The following is a 21,093-nucleotide window of genomic DNA, read 5'->3' on the forward strand; positions in this document are numbered from 1 at the left end:
ACCAGGGAGTTATTCCCTTTTTCGGAGTGCTGCTGATTCAAAACGTTGGTGATAGGTTGTAAATAATCAGCTAAAGACTCTGTGTTCTAGAAAAACATCAGACGCATTTTGGCATATAACTAATTACATAAAATGTAAAATCAGGCCCTGTATAACACCCAGATACTGTCACAGTGGTAGGACAGGGAGATTATAGGAAACAGACAATACATAAAAAAGCATGTTTTCTCTTTCGTTGTATTAATAATTTATAAACACTCAAGGACACTCTCAAGAAACACTACTTTATGTCTCTATTGGAAATCACATGCCTCTCTATTTTTGCGCCTTGCTACATGCAAATACCAGAATATTCCAAATAAGCATTTCCTTTCTGCAGGGTGTAAGTGCTTTGCTATTGGAAATGCATTATGTACACTTGTGTGTTCTGTGTCAGAGAAGACAGAAAAGAAAAGCCGTGCCTAGGAAGCACTTCGGATTCTGGAAAGAAATTACGATCAAGTGCAATGAAGGTCAAGCAGTGTAAGGAATAAAAGGCAAGTTTCTGAATACCATGCAGAATTTTTTTCTTCCATACAACACAACCTTTTGTTCTGCAAACACTTCTTATCTGTGCAAGACATAGGAATCGATCACGTAATGAGTAAAAGCTCTTTTTTTCCTCCTTCCTTCCCTCCTTCCTTTCTCCCTCCCTCCATCCCTCCCTCCCCTTTTTCCCTTCCTTCTTTCCACCCAGAATGTTTGTTACAAGAAATATCACTCATTAATACGTCCACTCTCAGAAGGGCAAATCGCAAGAGCAGTCCCTAGGCAGGGATACAAACTTTACACGCGTGGTGCCGACACACACCTATGGCCAGGACCTATGGCGTGGAGCGGGGGGGAAAAAGAAACAAAAAAAAAGACAGTAGAAGAAAGCCAAAAAGGGCTGCTTTCCTGGCAGCTCTTCACGCGAAGGACCGGCCCACCGAAAGCCGGCCGCCCGGGCCGTGCCGCGCCGTGCCGCGCCGGGCCGTGCCGTGCCGTGCCGTGCCGCACCGCCCCGCTCCCACGTGGCTGGCCGGGAAGGCACGAGCCGCCGCTTCCCCACGCAGCTGTCCGCGCTGCCGGAGCAGTGCCCCGCCGCCCCGCCCCGGGGCGTGGGACGGGAGCCGCGGGGCCGCCGCGCTGTGCCGAGGACACACGCGTGGCCGCCGGCCGTGCCCGCCCGCGCCCGCGGGGGCGGTGCCGCGCGCCGCAACGCAGCCTGAAACGGGGCGCCATGGGGCCTGCCGGAGTGGCGGCGCGCGCGGCCAATGGGCGGCCGCCGCCTCGCCGGGGGCGGGGCGAGCGGGCGGCGGCCGGGCCAATGGGGGCGCGCGGCGCCGCCAGCAGTCTGCGTTGCGCCGGGGTGCGGAGCCGCCGCCGCGCGTGGCGCCGGGGTAGGCGCGGGGCGGCCGCCGGGCGGGGGGGGGCGCAGCCGCCCGCGGACACACGCCCCCCGCGCGCACCCCACGGCCGCGCCGCCGGGCGCGGCACGCAGACGCACGCACCCCGGCGCGGCGCGGCGCGGCGGCAGGCAGGGATCCGGGCGGCGGGGCTGCTATAAATCTGCGGAGCGGTCCGCCTCCCTGCAAGGCACGGCACGGCACGGCGCGGCACCGCACCGCACCGCACCGCACCGCACGGCGTCCTCCCCCCGCGGCCCCGCGCGCACTCCGCCATGCAGCAGCTGACTCCGGCGGCGAGCCGCTAGGAAGGGACCGGCAGGCAGGGAGGGAGAGAGAGACCGTCTTTTAAATCGCCCTTCCATCCCTCTTTTCTTTGTTCCTTTATTTCTCCCTCCCTCCCCTCTTTTTGTTCGACTGGGTTGCGAAAGGAGGGTAGTCCTGTCACTCTCTCTCTTTTTGAGTTCTCCCTTTTTTAGTTTTGATTCTCCTTTTTTTTTTTTTCCTTTTGCTTTTTTCCCCAGTGTTGGACTGTTGGGGGAGGGGGGGAGAGGATTTTTGTTTTGTTTTTGGTTTTTTTTTTGCTTCCTTTCAGAACTGTCCCCAATTTAGCTCTTGTGTGTTGTCTTGAGAGAACTACCCATCTGCCTCTTACTCCTCTATTGGGAGAACTGCACCGTTACTTTTTTTTTTAAGCCGAGGAGAGGAAGGTAAGTTGTGGCTTGATTCTTTCCGTGATTGTACGTGTGCGGTAGGGTCCACGCGAGCGCCTGAGGTGCATGCCGTGTAGAATTACGTCGGTTCCCTCCGTTTGCTCCGTCTTAACGCCGTTCGTGCCGATGGCACTGAACGAGGCACTTCGTGCATACCGCAGCGTGCCTGCGGAGCTGAGTTGCTGGAAGTGTTTGCAGCGTGGGGAGGGCAGCCGCTGAAGCGGGGGGACCACACCGCGCCCACGCAGGAAGGCGTGCGCATCCCTACCTGTCCTGGCCCAGCTGCAAAGTTCCCAGCACCATCGCGCCCGCCCAGCTCCCCATACGTCCCCTTGCGGGGAGCATCCGAAGGGACGGACCCGCACCCCGCGGGTGAAGGGAGGCGTATCGCTTTGAGGAGATAACCCTGCGTTCGCAGATTAGCCGGGATAAGACCCCCGCGCCTAATTGCATTAGCCGCGCGGCGCTTCGTGGCTTTCCTCTGGGGCTGGGAGGCGGCTGCGTGTCACGGCGCACAAAGACGGCCGGAGCAAGAGCGCCCAGCGCGTATTGTCCGCGGGTGCGGAGAGCGGGCGGCGGGGCGAGGAGAGCCGGTGAGCTCTCCCTGGGAGAAGTTGATTACCGTCGGGGGGGCCGTGTCTTTCCGTGGAGATGACTAACTCGCTGCGGGAGGGGGCGCGTCCCTTTGTTCGGGGCGTCGGGGCGCTGCGCGGTGCTGCGCGGCGGTGCGCGGGCGCCGTAGGCGGGACGGCGTGCGCGGTGTTTCCGCGGCGGCGGCCCCGATCTCTGTCCGTGGTCCTATCGGGGCGGCGGGGGGGGGCGCGCGGGGAGCGGTCTCCGGTGTGCTTGGGGGAAGTTTGCATCCGGCAGCCGCGTCGGGGATCCGAGCGGGGCTCCGGTCGTCCCGTCCGCGGGCGCGTCTCCCGTCCTCTCGCCCTTCGTCCCCGCGGCGATGGGAGGGTCCAGGCGGGAAGGGGAGGAGGAGGCGATGGTAAGCGCTGGCGCTGCAGCGTGTGCTGCCGGCGAGGACCGGCCCCGAGCACTGCCATTGTTGTTTAATTTATGCCCAGCACGTTGCTCCGTACCCACCTATTTGGCGTATGAAAATAATTAATGTGAGGGTTACACAAGCGGGGCAAATCGGTTGCTGGACGTGTCCCGTCAACTCGTTTCCAAGGACTGTCGGTGATGCCGGCGTTGAGACGGGTTCATTTTGACTAGTCCTTGCGCGTTGCAGCACCGGGAGGGCGGAGGGCACACCGAGCCGTGCGGCCCCCCAGGGACGGGACGCCCCTCTCCCGGTGACAACCCCTCGGGCACTCGCTGGGACGCTCCCCGCGGGACGAGCAGCGGCGGGCGCGAAGGAGCGGAGCCTCGAAGGGCTGCCGCGGCGCTCGGCAGCCGCACTTTCCCGGGGGCGGGGAGCGGAGGCCGGGGGGGGGGGGGGGGGGGGGCCCCGCGCCGTCGGACGCCGCCGGGAAACGGGACGGTGCCATCGCAGCGGCCAGCGCCCGCCGCGGGGGCTCCGAGCCAGCACGGCTGCCCGCAGGGGGGCCGCGGAGAGCTGGCTCCCGCTGCGCCCCGTCGGAGGGGCGGCTCGGGGACTCGTCCGCCCCGCCGGGCCGGGCCGGGCCGGGCCGGGCCGCTCTCGGAGAGGAGGCAGGGCAGGACCTCAGGGCTCGGCGTTTTGCAGGGAAGGGCGGCAAGCCGGGGAGATGAGCAAGCGCGGTGGGGGCCCTGCCCCTGGCCCCGCGGGGACCCGACGCCTGAACACCGACGGGAGCGGGAGAGACAAGCTCCCGCCCCCGACCCATCCTGCCTAGGGCAGCCCGCTGCCGCGCTCTCCCGCGCCTGCCTCCCCGCCGCCCGCAGGTGCTCGGCGGCGGGGAGGGGCGGGGCGGGGCGGGGCGGGGCCCGCCCGGCCTTAACCGCGGCGGCGGGGAGCGGGGCGGCCGCCGCGGGGTGCCCGCTGGGCCCGGGGGCGCGGCCCCGCGGGCGCGGGGCTTCTTGAGTGGCCGGCGGCGGCGTCACTCAGGCGGCGGCCGCGGGGGCGGGCGGTGGGGGCCTTTATCAGCCCGCCAGCGCGGCAGTTCCCCCTCCTTGCGGCGGGGCGGCTCCGGGGTGGTGGGGCTGCGGCGGCACCGGCACGACTACAGCCAGCGGGTGAGGCGGCCGCGGGGCGCCGCGCAGCCCCCTCGGGGCAGCGGCCCCCCTCTTCGCGCCTTTCTCCGGGCGACGGCAGCAGCCACGCTCCGCGGGACCTGCCGCCGGCGTCCCCCCCACCCCCCCCCCGCTCCCCCGGGGCAGCGGGCAGGGGCAGCGCGGGGTCCCGGGTTGCTAAAAGGAGGGGGTGGGTCGGGGGCGGCTGGGAAAGGTGCGGGGGCCTGCGGGCGGCCGTCGGTGCGGTCCCGGCAAAGGGGCGGCGGGACGCCGGGCCTCCCCACGGGGCACGCGTGGAGGAGCAGCGGATCCGGAGCGGGGCTGCAGCCCGCGCGGGGACTACGGCAGGAGGAGGGGCGGCCTGGGCGGCGGGAGGCTGCGTTAGGGGCCGCCGTTGCCTGCCCAGGGTATCCCTGGAAAGGAGGTGAAAACCCGGCGTGTGCGGAGACCTTCACCCTCCCCGGCCGTGGTAGGTGACCGGGGGCTTCTCCGCCGGTGTCGGCTTCTTGCACTCCCAGCTGCAAACTCCGAGGTATTTGCGGCTTTACATCAGGAGGGGCTTCTTGTTGCTGACTTTTTTTTTTATTTTCCTCCGAACGGCTCTTCTCTCTTCCCCTTCCCCCTTTCTGGTGCTAGATGGGCTTCATCGCTTTTTGTTTTACCCTTTAGGATTTTCTGAATGTCTCTCCTCCCCCCGTCCATTTCCCATGTGGTGCTAATTGGGCGAGTTTAGCACCTGTTCTCCTGACAAAACATTGTTCAATAACCCTTTGTTTTGTCTGCAACATCCCTCTGAATGACTTTCTTCCCCCACCTATTTCCTTAGCGTGGCCCTGCCACTTGAGCGTACCTCCCATTCTTCCCGCAAGCTGCACCTCGCTTTCCCTCTTGTTTAGGTCTGACCTCGCTCTAACCGGATTGCTTATGTCCACAATAGTGCATCTGCCGTCTTCTGCCCGCGCCGTCTTGTCTGGCGGAGGAGCTGCCGCCGCCCGAGCCCCGGGGCAGCGGTTGGGCGGCGCGGGTGAACCGCGCGGGGGCTGTCGCTTGCTGCAAAGGGGTGCTGCAGCCGCAGGGGAGTTGCGGCTGCCCGCGGCGCCCGGCGTACCTGTGCGGCTGCAGAGCGCCGGGGCGGGGGGAGCGGCGCTGCGCGGCCTGCCGGGGCCCGGCGGCGGAGCGGCGCCCGCAGGTGGGGCCGGCGGCTGGCGGGGCTCCGTGGCCGGGGGCAGCGCTCGCCCTGATGGAGGAAGGCGCGGTAGCCCCGGGCCGCGCAGCCGGTGCCGTCCGGTCCCGGCGGCGGCGGCCGCCCGCCCCGGCGGCGCGGCGGGGAGGTGCGGAGGGTCCCGCCGTGCGAGTCGGCGCTGCTGGGGCTGGGGAGGGGAGCCCGGGGGGGTGGCGGGGGGCTCAGCCGCGTGCGCGGCTGGTTTGTCACCTATTTCATGTTATTTCGGGGGTTGCTTCGTGCTTAAGGTGCAGGGCCTCGCGCCGACTTGGCGCGGCCAAACGGAGGGAGCACCCCCTCACCTCGTCCTTTTGCAGGGGGCTTTGCCTAGGCTGTATGTACTTCCCGCCTTGCCAGCCTGTCCTGCCTTGGAAAAATGAAGTCTCCTCGTTCTTGCGTTGTGTGCGTGGGGAGTGAGGTGGCTTTGTTTCATCTGCGTAGCGCTGTTGATGGCTAGTCCGAGCTGCGAGGCAGCTCCGCGGCTCTTTCACCTCTAATCCCCTGTGCACATCCGTTTAGATACAGGTATCATTTGTTAGAATGGTAAAACTGATCCTTATTTAAAAAAAGGACAAACCACAAAACGATACCCAACAAAAACTATAAAAAATAAAGTTAGTCTTACTGTAGTTGATTTAAATTGAAGGCCACGAGACTAAAATGTGTTGCTGTATTTATAGAGTTTTGAAGACAACTTTGGTAATATGCTTTAGTAGCTATGTAGGACTTCAGTGTCTGGTTTTCTTGCAAGTGATATTTGATAAAGTAGCAATGCCTGATGAATTGAGTATTTCACAATGTGTGTGTGTGTATCTTCTTGAAAAGAAAAAGGTTCCTGCTTTTTTTGTGCTAAAAAAACTCCATGCCATTTGAATTTATTTATCTCTGCCTTGATGGCCAATGTTAAATTAAACTGAGGGGGTCTGGAAAATATTCCAGTAAGTGGGAACCCGTTCTGTTGAGGAAACGGACACCAAGGTATTAGCTAGAGCGTCAGTTTTGCATTTTTCCTTTTAATCCCATGGATTCTGAATCCTGAAATTACATTCAGTTTTCCTCCTTGCTCTCTTCCCTGGCCTTTTGGAAACGTTGTATTGGGGCTGATAGTTTTAAGAGTGGACTTTGAATCGGTTTTATAGCTATTATGCATAAATAATTTTCTTATGCAAGTACAGAATTAGTAATTCTACATACTGTTTAAAATGGGATATTACTTAAGCAGAGAGAAATGTAGATATTTGAAGTTTTTGCTGTGATATATTGAGAGCATTTGCAACTATAGACACATACAAATGACCTTGGAACTGCTAAGGAATTTGATCACGCTTACTAAAATCTGACAAAGCACATCTTTAATGTCCCCTTCAAATGTCTTATGGCTGTACCTGAACTGGTAATTCCGCTCAGCAATAGCTGTCTTAATTTTGTATGTTTTTATTCTGGTGGAGCGGTTGATCCTTTCTGTATGCAGTAGAGATTTTTAATTGCTTTAGTCTTTGCGATGGATACCTCTTCAGTATTTTCATATTTACATAAATCTCTTCCTATTGTTGGCTTAATCATACTAGTATAATAATTCTGCATGTAAATTTTTTGCGACTTTCCCGTACTAATGTGAACATCAATTTTCATTCTTCTCCCTGGATTCATTTTAAATGCTATTTTTTAGTGAGAGGCAAAGATCCTTTTTGTTGTCATTGATTTATTTATTGCCTCTTCAAAAATTGTGAACTACCATGCTTCAGATTGAGCTGGGTGATCCAGGTATAGTGAGTTGAAATTGTTTTAAACAGCTGCTGGATCTGGAGTATCTGCTTAAAAAAAAAAAAAGACAAAAAGGCTTTCAGATTATTCCCCACATTTCTGGATGGCAATATTCAAACTACAGTGAAGTCCCCGGCAGAATTCTGTTAAAGCCTCTGTCATGCTAAGCTAGATTTTTGGGGGGGCAAAGCTAAGCTTGCTTTATTTGGGGACTAAGTATAAAACAGATGACATGTTATCTAGTGTTCTAAAAGCCCAAGGAATACTTGAGCTTTCCTGTGCTTCTTAAATAAGGCAATGCCATTGCAGAGGTGGACTTTGCAGGTAAAAATAGTACAAGGATGCAAGCGCAAGCTCCTTCCTAGTAACAGTGATGTTGAAATGCTGCTTTTATAGGTAAAACTGCTGTCTTACAACGTAATGGCTTTTGATTATCTTTGTTGCCGCTGATGTTCTTCATAGCAATAAAGCCAATTGTTAGCTAATGGATAAACTGAATTTGTGATGAATATACATTTCAATCTTGCTTTAAAGCCATCTTTGCTTTTGCTGTAATGCTTTTCTAATAGAGGCTAGTATCTACAGAGGGCAGTGAATGTTACCAGCTGTTGCCAAGACTTTAAAAGTGAGAGAATGTTGCCTTTTTGCACAGAGCTTTGTTTTCCTGACAGCCTTCAAATCAATTGAAAAATCACAATACTATCCAGCAGGATTAGCTGATGGTGCTTTGGGTTTTGACATCTGTAGTTCCAATTCTGAAGGAAGCTACTACATGTTTTTTGATCTGTTGCCTGCGTAAATCTACTTAATTTGACTTACTCTGGAGGATTAGTTTTGGAGAAGCCGGTATAACAGAGTTAGAATTCATAGCTTTTAGCTACTACAACTGGTGAGCCAGATCAAGATGTTTTGTTGCCTAATCCTTGTTGTTGAAATTTAAAAAGTCATCCTGAGTTTCTGGTGGCAAAATAACACAAAGAGGCAGGCTCCTTGATTGATTCCCACTGAAGCTGGGAGAAACTGCCAATATCAAGCAAGCTGCTTTTGCCCAGTAGGCATTGCTGTTGATTTGTAGGGCCTCCTAGCATCTAATATTTTGCCACTGAGCAACTAAATCTCATGCTAAATTTGACAGAAGCTGTGGTTAGAGAACAGCTAATTGTTGGTCTTCCCTGTATTTGGAAGTGCTTGCTGTTTCGCATAGGCTTTTTCGCATACAGCTCTGCAGAAAGTCTTGGAAATATGACCTGAGTGAAAAACTTGGCTTTATTAGTCAGTGTTTTTGCAGGGAGTGCAGTTTTTCGGCTTTAAAACCAAGTGAAATAGTTACAAACAGCTTATGGCACAAGCCTTAAGAAAAGCATGCTTTCTCGAAACTTACTTAAAAATTCTAAACCCACATCAAGTTTTTGAAATAGCTCACAGTCTAAATCTGACTTTGCTGGCAAAATATCTGGAGTTTTAGGAGCAGTAATTATATAATGACAAAAATTGTAATGGGAAGGCCTTACTTGCATACATTTGAAAAATGCAAATTGGGAACAAGCTGAAGCTTTCCAGATGGAGCTTAAACTAGTGTCACACTGTTTTCTATTCTGTTTGAGCCACTGTTCTTCCTGGTACTCCAGTACTTAAGCAACAGGGGTTTTCATTTGTTTTGATAGTCATAGTAAGCCTGGACATAATGTGGGTTTAGAAGAAGCTATAGTTTCCTAATAGAAAGTCGGGATGTGTTAGGTGGTGTTTAAATGTCTTAGCAATGCTTCTGAGTACACCAGCCTAGGATCAGAATGAGAATCATTCTAGGCAGTCCTAGGCTTCATTTCTTAAAACATTTGTGATACTGATTCTCCATTCCCTGATGCAGTCCTGACGTTGCTGGTGACTCAAATGGTGCTGCTGCTGATCAGAAATTGTGCAAACAGATGCTTAGGCTAGATGAGGCTGTAAGAATGAGTATCTTGGTTTGCTGTGTTTAGCAAAAAACAGGTATATCCCAGTAAACCTGCAATGATAGACCAAATTACTCAGAAGCTAGAAAATACTAAAGTGCTGAAGACCCTTTTAGGATGGTTTTATGGACTCCAGACATTTTCTCTGGTCTTCAGCTGAGTGTGGAGTAGGTTTAGAAGATATTGTATGCTGGACAGTTACTGAATTGCTAGAACATAATGTAAATATGTATGTGCAGTTTCTTGAATACTTAATACCTGAGTGCTGGTAAAATAGGGAAAACTTTAAACATTCAAATGCTTTCTAAAACAGTTTACACAGAGGTAGGAAAGGCTGTTCAAGGTGTCCTGGAATATTCACTGTGATGTATTGAGCAGCCTTTCTGTAGGTCTGTGCTAGCTGCATTTGCTTTCAGACTCCTCAGGGTGAGTTCGTTTAACGAAGTACTTATTCAGATTTAGCTGAATAAACTTTATGTATTTTTGTGGAATGAAACTCCCATTGCGTGATTGCTGGAGTGCTGATGTTCTTCTATACTTTAAATCTTAATGACAGAAATGAAATTAGTCAGATTTGTTTTACAGAATGGATGAACAGAGTTAATTTCTGTGAAATTCAAATAAATATTTGTAGACAAATGCCTTAATCACTTTAACTTATAAGGGTTGAGACAAGGAGATTCAGCTATGGAAAGGGAAAAGTAATGTAAATTCAGCTTCTCTACCAGTAGCATCCCTGCTTCTTACCCTGCTGATAATACTTTTCAATACTGTTCTTACATACTTTTTCAGAAGTAGAGTTATGGTCAGAAGGGGTACTTGGAGTCAGCTTCCCTGTGGCTTTTCTTTAGTTGCCTGTTGTTTCTTATTATATAGATTTGCTGAAGATTTCTACCATATTACCTGGAGTGAGGTAGGGATGGAGGAAGGACAGAAGAAAACAGGTGGATACTCTTTATGCCATTGCTGCCTGGCTGAACTGCCAGGATGAGGTATATCCTGTGGTTCCAGTGGGTTTTGCAGATATTCAGACTGTACCTACATGCCATGGGGCTTGAATGTGTGAAAGGGGCCCCTTAGGCTGGCCTTGTCTTTAATTTCAAGGTGAGTAGTGGATACATTCCAAGCATTCATAGTATCTAAATTGAGTTTGGTAGGGAAAAACGTGTGTTTTTGAGTCTTGAATCTAGAGCTGTGTCTCTCTGTATACTGGGATTTGGACAGCCAACCTTTGTGTGCAGGGGGCTTCAGGGTTTTGTTTCTATGTAATGACATGAGAAGCTTACTGTTGACATACTTTAATGTAGATAAAATCAGCTAAGGGTTTCATGGTTATGTCTGTTGTTAAAAATGGAACTATAAAGCGCCTTCAAGAAATGGGGTTCCCTGTTTCAGGCTTGCCACAATGGATATCAAAAGTGAGAAATTAAATACCTGAACACCAGGAAAAGGGCAAGAGTTTGTCTCCCTAATGTTTATACTTGGCCTTGTGAGCTTGGCACTTTTTGTTGTGTAAATGTTTGTGGCATGTGATTTTTAGCTTCAGTACCAAAGTGGAGTGCTCCTCCACTTCTTATCTGTGATAACCCTGAAAATATTGAAGTTAATCTGTGAATGCATTCTTGAAGTTATGGTCTTCTCTCTTACATGCTGCAGAAACAGCTGTGCCTGGACTTAAGCAGCACCTTTGGAGAAGATATGCTGAATGGCCAAATAGCTTTTGATAGCTCATGAAGCCAGTGGGGCACAAATGCACTTGTTTATCTACAGCAATAGTTCAGGTTCCTGCAACACTGCTCCAGGTGACCCTGTAAGAATTGCTTGCAAGGTGGGGAGGAGGAGGAGGTCCCTTGGAGCTCTGGTCTAGTAAAGGGGTGTTTCTGATGAGGAAGCTGGGTGCAGAAGGGAGTAGGTATTGTGGCCATCAAGGCAGAAGAAAAGATTGTTAGGGGGTATTTGGACTTCTGAATTTGCTGTGAGCATATACATGCATAGCCATTGCACTGAAATCCATAATATATTGCAACAATGCTAGCAGCAAATGTGCCTTCACTATGTTCCCATTTTATTTTTGTAGTGGAGTCCTCATTTTAGTGCCATCCTTTTTTTGCCCTCTTGAAAGGCCAGAAAACTAATGCTGTGACCTCTGTTTTTATTCATCCATTAGCATTGAATTTCATATTCATCAATTCAGTTTAAAGGCAGAGCAAGATCTTGGGATTTATTTACTTTTTCTGTATCTACTTTTCCTGTATCTCTGGTCTTGAACCAGCAAACATAACTAGTTAAAGGTAAGAGGTGAACACTATTGCTTGCATACCACAGTTGATTTAAGAAGGGCTTTTAAATCTTCTAAATTTTAAATCTTAAAATCATAATACCTGTGATAATTGTAATTAAGGATATTATTTTTATCTCTGGTGACATGCTTAGAAATCCCATCAGACTTCCTGCTGTGGTTCCTTTCTACCCAAATATGCATTAGAAGCTGCTTTCTGTTTCCAAAAGAGGAACAACTAAAGTCATAACTCTAAAACACCATATGCTTCTTGTAACAAACTATGCATGTACTGCATGCATGCAGTAGTGAAGAACTTAGTTTATTAATGAGTTTAACATTTTCATTTTGATGTGCTTACACCTTGAGCTATAACCCAAAATTGAGTTCCTGACCTAAAACTGCTGATGTTAATCTGGCCAGAGCATCCATTCTGAAGGGTACTGGAAAATTGCTGACAAAGTGAACTGCATAAAGTTAGGAAGACTTTAGAAGCTGCTTTTGCATTCAGATAGCTGATCTGTGAAACTTGGCATAGCAATAGCACTTGCCTTGGACTGCATCCATGGTTGAGATGTTGGTAGGCAAGATGAGAATTACAGCCTCATTAACCAACTGAGTAGCTGAATTTTTTTTTCTGTAACAGTTGAGCAAACTGAAAGAAAATTAAATGGAGTCATGCTTGTCTTTTGATAAAGGCTATTTTTATAGGGAGGGTGGTTCTTGTAGTGAAATTCCTCTGAACCAGTGCAGTTGAATGATATAAAACTAGCCATCCTGATGGAGACCAAGGCTGTTTTTGGATATAGCTCTGATGATCAAGGATCTCTTCCTTGCTGAAATTCTAACTGGGTTGTATGGTTACTTTTTTGTGAGGAAGGTTCTTGCACAACTCAGTGTTTATGAGATGGTGACTTCTTCCACGTAGAATGGTGGATGTGGTAACACAGATGACACATTCAAAGGTTTCAGCAACCTAATCTAGTGGAAGATGTCCTTGCCAGTGGCAGGGGCGTTGGAACTAGATGATACTTAAAGGTCGCTTCCAACCCAAACCCTTCTGTGAATCTATGATAAAGTGTCTGTGAGGGGGACTTTCTGTCCAAGTTGGGTAACATTAGGAGAAATGTAGATTCCATTATTAATTTTTGGGTTTGATTACCTAGCCTTTCAGAAGCAGCTGTTACAGAAGGAGTATATACTGCAGACTTCTGCTGTGGCAAAAGTACAACCTGTGTTCTTCTTTTGTGGATGTGGCCTTTTTTGATCTGTACAAATATTGCATGTGTGTAACCAGGTAGAGTAAGGATTACCTGTTTTGAAACATGTTTAGGTGTTTTAAAACAAGGGATGTCTATGTTCCTGAAGAAATGCTAAGGCAAATTGCCCATCTTCGGTGTGAATTGCATAGAATGATCAAATGCACCAGGTTTCCTGTTTGAAGCAATGCATGAGAACAGAAAATGAGTTGATAGCTTCTGTAGCAAAAGTCCTTTTGTGACCTAAATTAACTGTGCAGTATCAGATTTAACTTACACTTCTGCATATCAGTCTCACATAATCTTGGTCTGTACTGTCAGAGTGCCCAAGATCAGGACCTAATTTTAGTGGCTGTTGCTAGTACTTGCTCAAATATTCTAGTACTGAAAATTAATGACCACCTAATTGTAACTGTCCTTCTGTTTGTTAAATTGGGTTGACTTGCCCTTTTAAAACTGATTTATATATATTTTCATTACTTGCTTACCTAAAAACAGCATGGCCTTCTTATCTGTATACATCTGAAAAATCCGGCTGTTAGGCTATTAGGAAGAGCTGTAGGCACGTGATTTTAATCATATATTTAGTCCAAATTAAGATAACTATGAATAAATTCTCATCAAATGCAGTGCACGTATGCAGGACTTTCCATTGACCTACATAAACGGTTATGAAATGGTACACGCAGGTACAGCGTGATGTAGACAACATCTAATACTACCTGGGCAGCTTTGAACACTTGAATGCAGATGGTAGGTGTTTGTCATGTGTAATGTGTATGGACTGAAGGGTTATTTAATCCTCAGTGGAAAAATACGGAAGTTGTACAACAGGATTAAATGGGAATAGGAGCATAAATTTCTTGAAACACAGGAGTATTTGAAGTATTGTGGATGTAGCAAAGAGGTGAAGATGCCTGTCATATTTGAATGCAAGATGAATAGTTTGAGCAGTGTCTGTGACCTAAATTTGAGAACTTGTAAAGCTTACCAGTCTCTTGGGACATCTGTTAAAGTATGCCTGACTCCATGTAACTTGTAATGCTCTTTGAAAACACAGCAGACTGTGGATATAGCTCGTGAGTCCTTAGCTTCCAGATATGCCTTTCCTTCTGGTACATGTTGGTTCTCTTTTTTCTTTCCGGACCTGAGGAAGATGATGAGCTTACTTGCATGCTTACGACACTACAGTCTTAAGTCAGTGACAATCTCCAGTTGAAACTTTGGTGGCATCATCATGCTCTCATGTTAAACATTTAAAAAACTTTGCTTGAAGGCTTATGCTACTTGATGGTCTACTTATTCCAGAGGTTCTGCCCTGCTTTGACTTGAAGATGGATGGGCAAACATTGAAGATCTTTTTTCTTAATCCTGGATGGTAGTTTTTTTGTAAGTCAGAAGTTTGGCCAGGGAAGTTGTGCACTATATCTCCTCACTTGAAGAGTCATTTTCCACACATTCTTGAACCAAAAAAAGTGTCAGACCAGGCTTTTAGCTATTGGGTCAGAAGTGTTCCCTGAAGAGCAATTTCCCACAGGTGGCTCCTCTGTACGAGGCAACCTTAGTTGAGACCCTAAGCCTTTCTTGCTGCTGCTAGCTGTTGTTCAAAAATGGCTTCTTTGCGTGTAGCCCAAAACTAGATGGGGCTAAATAGTGAGAAGCTATTTCCATAGCAGAGGGGCCTCTATGCCCAGCTCCCTGCGTAGATAGTTTATGAAGCAGGCTGCTTCCTTCCTTATTCTTCTGTGGGGATTTCTAAAAGTAGTTTTTCTCCTCCCCTTACTCATCCCCCCCTCCAGGAAAACAAGTCCTCCATACATCTCTATCTGAAGCTTGAGGGGTGAAGTTGATTTTGGTGAGCTTGGATGTGCCTTGCTTTTAACCAGCTGGTGTTGGTTCCCATAGAGGCTGTTTGGTAAAGCCAGTGTCTTGCAGGAGTGGAGGCCTGGGATCCGTCGTGGTGGTTTGGGAGATGCTGCGGTGACGAAGCCACCAGGAGGAAGCTCACTGGGCTTGTCTGGGCTTGAGGAGGCAGGGAAGAGAAAACCCTATACCAGGGGCGACGGATCTCGCTTCCCTGAGGGTTTGAGACAAAATGACCTGTTCCAGTCTCAGTTTCAGGAGTTTGAAGCTTGGAGCCAAAGTAGCATGGGGAAACTGAACTTTGTCCAGTAGTTTCTCCTGCTGCACGTCAGTGGAGGACTTGACATGGTGGTAGGCACCCAGATGGGGTGCTTCACCCCAGGAAAATGCTTCTGTTACTACTTGTGTATCCCTGTGCTGGCTGAGAAATAGGAGCTTTGTCCGAAGCCTCAGCACTTTCCATAAATTGCCACAGTTTTCCTGAACTCCCCGGATTTTGCCAGGAAAGCAGCGACCAAGGAAACTTGAAGTAAGACTTAGAGGAGGGCTCCCTCCTCTTTCTCCACCTAGGAACTTCCTAGTCGGGTAATGCTGATCTGTGTCTGGACTTGGGCGAGAGCTGGCTGCTTGACTTTTCCCCTGCAGAGTGGTAGCTGGCGCATTGGGTGTCCAAGGCAGGGTTTTGCAGCAGGGTGAGCTCTCTGGGAGGAGGTCCGGGGCTGCCGGTACCAGACGCGGGCGGTTCCAGCCAGATCTGAAAGGGCCTCACCGCTGCAGGACCCAGCCAAGCCTGTCAGAGGAGTCTGTGGTGCCTCCATGAAAACCTGCTTAAGAAAGGACAAAATAACACACAGGTGGAGAAGAACAAGGGGAAAAAGGCGTGAGGAAACAGCCCTGCGAGCATCGAGGTCAGAGAAGGGGAGGAGGTGCTGCTGGCCCAGGGCAGGCATGGCCCTGCAGCCTGGGGAGGAGACTGCGGTGGAGCAGGCCTTTCCCTGCAGCCCATGGAGGGGACCGCGCTGGAGCAGATACGCCCACGGCAGCCCGTGGAGAACCCCGTACCATAGCAGGTGGATGTTTCCTGAAGGAGCTGCTGGCTGTCGAGGGCCCTTGCTGGAGCAGGGGAAAAGTGTGTCTGTAAACCCCCCTCCTCCTTGACCTCACTGGGGGGTGGTGGGGAGGAGGGAGAGCAGTTGGGAATGGCGGATTGAAATTGAGCCAGGGAAGATGGGGGTGGAGGTGAGTGGAAGGTGTTTTAATTTTTGTTTCTCATTACCTAAATCCATTGTAATTGGCAATATGCTAAACTAATTTTCCTCAAGTTGAGTCTGTTTTGCCCATGACACTAATTGGTAAGTGATATCCTTGCCTGTTTTTTTGACCCAGGATGAGTTTTCTCATCCTGTTTTCTCCCCCTGTCCTGCTGGAGGCTGGGCAGGTGTCTGGCAAGCCCACCACGCAGGTCACCGGCCTAGTCTGTGTCAGAGGGAGGTGAATCTCTGAAAAACGGGCAGTGTACTGGTGGACAGACATAGTTGGCTAAGGAGAACGATACGTAAGGGTGAAGATGGCTGTGCTGTCTGTTAAAAGGCTTCTGAATTTAGGTGTCTGCTCTAATGTTTGTGTGCCTGTGAAATGTGACTTCTCCAAACTCTGTCACCTAGTTAACAAGGAATAACCAGGCTTTAAAGTGGCCCAGGAATATGCATCCAGGGTGTTATTAGTGAAAGGCTTTGTATTGCCTTCTGTACTCAAAGTTGTGCTTGCAGGAAGAGGTGGTTGCTCTGTATAGCTATTGTATGGGTATATCCCCAGGCAGGATAGCTGCTAGGTGCATTTCTGTATGAGTACCTGACCTGACAACTGATTTTTGTTTTCATACTGGTGTTTGATGATGTTCTTAGATGACAGGAACAGGTATTCCTGTCAGAACAGGTATTCCTGGTAGCCACAGATGCTGTCCTTCCCAAGAGGGAGTCAGAAGTTGGAGGTTATCTTAATTTTAGGTAGGGAACAGTTCTGTGGCATATGACTTGAGCCATTCTTCTTTTGTTTGCTAAACAAGTAAATCAGCTGTTGAAGTTGGTCCTATCACCTATCTGTGGTCTAGGCAACTGTTGTTAATGTCTTGTGTTCACTGCCATGATTAAAGATATGTAGTCAACCTTCCCCAGCAGTGACAGACCTTAAATTGTCTCTCTGCTAGGTATTTGTCCCTTCTTTTGAGCACTGAAAGAGTTAGGGTATTGGTGTTGGTATTAGGTGGTATACTTGGATGCATAGTAATTGCAACTTCTGTTTGCAGGTCAGTCCCCCTTAACAAGTGGATGGGTATTAAAACTTGCCTACTCAATTGTCTTTGCTTTTTAGCCAGTGATAAACTGATGGTCAGTTCCCATTGCTATCCTATGTCCTGTTTGTCAGTATCCATAGTAAATGAATGAATGATGATCTGAATCTACAGTGTCAGTGCAGAGCTGTAATAACCACGAGTGTATAGAAGTAGGGGCTGATGGTAGTGGTCAGAGATTGACTTCAGTGAGGTGCAGGAGCATCTGCCTTACAGACATGCTGTTGTGGGAGGGTTGTTGTTCTCATATCTGTCATTCAGGATGCTCGGGAGGGCTTGGTGAGGCTCATCCAGCTCCTGGACAGTTGCCCACTTAATTGCTGCTTATCCCTGTGAGCAACAGTGACAGCCAGGGGAAGACTGGAGTAAATCAAGTGGGCCGCAGCGCTCTGGGAGCACAAGCAAAGGACATGGGAGCTCTGGAGGAGGTCTTCTCAATCCTACAGTTGAAGGGTAGGAGTTTTGGTGGAAGCAAATGCTATTTGACAGTTAATAAATGGCTTTGTGACTAGTTTTGTGTACAGCATTTTGCCTCTTGGGACAGTGTGTCCCTCTTTGAGGAACGAGGACTGAGTGAGAGATGTGGGACAGCTGACGAGGTAAGGCAAGAACATCTTTGCCAAAGGGTTTGCTGACCTGGAGAAAAGGACTTTAAACTAGGTATCATGTGTGGGGTGGGTGGGTGTGGGCAGTAGTAATAGCTTGCAGTTAAGTGAGGAGAATGGAGATTTGGGCTCTAAATATGGGCAGTGTTATAGGAATGAGAGAGCGAGCCCTCAGGAAGGATAAAACAGGACAAAAAAAAGTCCACTTTGAGTGCCTGCACACAAGTGTGTGCAGCCCAGGTGACAAGCTGTGGGAAGCAGAGGTCTTTGTGTAGGTCAGAGCTGTGGGACTGCTGGAGGAACTGAGATGTGGTGGGACTGCTTATGTGGCTGCTGTCCAGTCATGGAGGTACACAAGCCCTCTTGGAAAGAGAGGGAAGAACAGTCTGCCCTTTTTCTGGAAGAGCAGCTCAAATGCATGGACCTCTTCTAGCACTTAGGAAAATGAATAGTCATATCAGGCTTGGTTGTACAGGAAACTCATGACCGAGTTCCAGTGCAAAAAAAGAGGTGTACAGGAGATGGCAGTGAGGACAAGACATAAAGGAGGAGCATTGCCAGTGAATAAAGGGATGGTGTTAGAAAAGCTAGAGCTCAGCTGCAGTTGGTGAAGGATGTCAAGAGCAACAAGATGGGTTCGTACCAGTAATGTAGCAGTAGAGGAATTTAAAAAAAGGAGACTGTGGGCTTGCTGCTGAATGGGATGGTGATTTACTGACAGCAGATGGACAAGGCTGTGAGGTGCCCAATGCTTTCATTGCCTCAGTCTTCACTGACAGGGTGTCCTGAGATCTTTTTCCATAGGGAGAGGGTGCAAGGAGGAGAAGAGCTGATGGGAGTGGAAGAGGATCAGGTCTGGGATCTCTTGAGAAATCTCAACTGTTTCAGGTCCATGGGTCTGAGGGTATTGAGAGAATTGTCTGCTGTGATGGTAAGGCCACTAATATTTTTGGCAGATCAAGAAGATTAGGAAGGTTCCTGGTGACTGGAGTAAAGCAAGTTTTGCTGCTATTAAAAGTGAGTGCAGTAAGGATTATATGGAGAGCCTCATTGTAGTCCCCGAGTAAATAATTGTGTCAGTTGTCTTCAGAAGTAATTTCTGTGCAAATTAAAACAAGGTGATTGGAAGTAGCCAGCATTGATTTACCAAGGGTAAATTGTAGTTTTACCTACAATTTACGGACTATTGAACGGACTATCTTTGAAATTAATAGGTCTGTGGATGAGGAGAAGTGATAGATGTCATCTCTGAGTTGAGCATGACTGTTCATGTGGTTTCGCACAATCTTTGTAACAGCTTTGGGATATGAAGGTTTAGGTGGGTGGACAAATAGGTGGAAAACTGGTAGGATTTTGGAGCTTGAAATGCTGTGGTTAAAACTTCATAATATCCGTGGAGGCTTGTTACAAGTGGAGGGTCTTGGACTCTGTGCCACCTGTTGTATTTACTATTCTCTTTAGTGACCTGGGGAAAGGGAGAAAGTTGACCCTCATCAAGTTTGCAGACAGCAACTGAGGGGTGTAGCTGATGCTCTCAAGGGCAGGGCTGCTGTTCAGAAAGACCAGGACCAGTGAGAGGAAGGGGCTACCAGGGACCCTGTGCAATCCAGGCAGGAGCAATCTGCAGCCCTGTCCTGGGCAGGCAGAGACCCGGCAGCGATGCCAGTGGGACTAGGGGGAGAAGACCCTGAGCCCTGGTGGGCAGTGAGCTGAGTAGGGCCAGAGAGGCTGGAGATAAGGGAAAGCTTTTCCCTCACAAGAACAGCTGGGCAGTGGGCCTGGGATCCAGGGAGATGGTGCTGTCTCCCTCCTTGGGGGGTTTCCAGCCCACACAGGGTAAAGCCCTGAGCAACCTGGTCTGACCACTTGGCTGAGCCTGCTCTGGGTGGGGAGTCAGACTGGAGACCACCTGAAGTTCCTGCTGGCCTGAATGACTGATCTGTCTACCTCTTTTGCCCATGAAATGGATTTATTGGACAGAGAACTGAGGCATGGCAGGGTCCTTTGGTTCTTACAGAAAGAATTCAGTCCTTTGCACTGTTTAACAGTTGTAATACTACTTTTGATACTCTCCCTGTCCTCTCTTTCAGGCTGTAGGTATTTGGGATAGCAATTAGACACCTAGTATTGTTACCCACTATGTGGGCAGCTGCCCTTATGAGTCTACTTTATACTTAATGCATATCATCAGTTAACAGTTTTTCCCCAAGCTTTTTCATGAATAGTAGCAGAGCCAAATGTTTACTGATTCTGAAGGGCTGTATGGTATAATTCTTTTGAGAGGAAAGAATTTAGTTGTCTCTTCCTCTATGTAAGTTGAATATTCAAAGAAAAAATAGTGATCTGTCTGAACTTGTTTTCCTGGTGGGGATCAGCCTAGAGGCAAACAGGCTTCATATTTACATTTTAAGTAGTCTTCAGAGCCCTCTTGGTGCAAAAAGGATGCACCTCTTCATGAACTGCTCCCTTGAGCAGTGGCTGTCAGAAGGCTTTTCTGGAAATCCCTAAGGGCAGTACTAGGCCAAATGAGGATCCTTTGACAGCTGGGATGTTCAGTGTGGGGGTGTTAGTGATGCTCTCTCTGGATAAGAGGTGAGCTATAATGAGAGAGCGACTGGCCAACACTGACCTCATCTGTCTGTGCCAAGTAGAAGCTATTCAGAGTTGTTGCTTGTATATCGGTTTAAGTGTGGAGTTTGGCTTTTTTTGAGAATATTAACACTGGTTCGGATGGCAAATGGTATTTTGAGCACACTTCTAGGAGAACATGTCGTGAGTTTTGGCGAGGTTTAGGCTTTTTCAGAGGCAGGTTATCCAGTGTCCTATGGATCAGGGTAACTTGGTGTGGGCAATATCCATCTTTGTTAGAACAGTCTTTGATGCAGTAAGAGAGGAAAAGTGGCTTGAGAGGAAATGAAAAATGGAAAGATGTGGCTAATGAGTCAGAAGACTGAAAATGGCTGTAGTGATCAGAGTAAACCTGTTCAGGCTGCAACATAATGTAAGTCTGGTTTATTTTATGGTGTGTTAGACTTAGATATCCCTGTTCTTCCAGAGGTAACTCTTGCTTCTTTTCCAGCTTCCTCATTTGTGGAAGCAACTGTGGCATCGTATAGATAAATGGTAACTTAAACAGGGGAGGCAAAGGACTAGCTGCTCTTATGTGCTTTTATGCAGTAGAAGGACTTCTGTATAGCAAATAAAAAATGTAAAAGCTTTGTCTATAACAGCTTATTTTTGACAATAATGCTTCTTGCATGTACTTCTGCTTCTGGTTATGATCTGGTAATGTTGCAAAAGAGGCATGCATAAGCAGACTGCCTCTTCTGCAACTAACAGTATGTGGCCAACTGGTCACAACGTGTTTGTATCAACAGTACCTTACTTGCTGTCCATTTTTCCGTGTTGTATAATACTGGGTGACCTCAGGACAATTAAGGTGCAGCAATACAGTAAAGAACTCTCCTGAGCACAAAAGCCAGTGGTGGCAGAGGGGGAGG

The 21,093-nt window shown here is 49.1% G+C and overlaps 1 protein-coding gene across 2 annotated transcripts in view; it reads left to right on the forward strand.

The window, feature by feature from the left end:
• The first annotated feature begins 1,410 nt into the window (after nucleotides 1-1,410).
• The window catches only part of ELAVL2 (ELAV like RNA binding protein 2), a 106,444-nt gene continuing 86,761 nt past the window's right edge, over nucleotides 1,411-21,093 (forward strand). For both annotated transcript variants that reach the window (XM_075527450.1, XM_075527451.1), the window contains exon 1: nucleotides 1,411-2,137. The gene's annotated coding sequence lies outside the window, so the exon portion shown is untranslated. The remainder of the gene's footprint in view (nucleotides 2,138-21,093) is intronic.

This window comes from Mycteria americana, chromosome Z, assembly GCF_035582795.1.
Source record: "Mycteria americana isolate JAX WOST 10 ecotype Jacksonville Zoo and Gardens chromosome Z, USCA_MyAme_1.0, whole genome shotgun sequence".
Lineage (NCBI taxonomy): Eukaryota > Metazoa > Chordata > Aves > Ciconiiformes > Ciconiidae > Mycteria > Mycteria americana.